Genomic DNA, 276 nt, shown 5'->3' on the forward strand with positions numbered 1-276 from the left:
GCGTGTGTGTTAAAAGGAAACCTCACATAGATACAACAAGTTTATTATGCTCATTCGGAAAGTCATCTGGAAGTTCAGCCAACGTCTGGAAGGTCAGGGGGAGGGGGGCAGGGGGGGCGCTCACCACGACCTGTACCTGTGGTCGTCGAATTCGTTGCTGTCGAAACCGTCGTCGTGATCAAAGCCGCCACCGTACACGACTGGGCGCACCACCACAGCGGGTCGTGTGTGGACAGCTCGCACTCCGCCGCCCCAGGGACTCGCAAGGGCCAGGCT

The sequence above is a fragment of the Penaeus monodon genome, chromosome 33, assembly GCF_015228065.2.
Source record: "Penaeus monodon isolate SGIC_2016 chromosome 33, NSTDA_Pmon_1, whole genome shotgun sequence".
In the NCBI taxonomy this organism is placed as follows: domain Eukaryota; kingdom Metazoa; phylum Arthropoda; class Malacostraca; order Decapoda; family Penaeidae; genus Penaeus; species Penaeus monodon.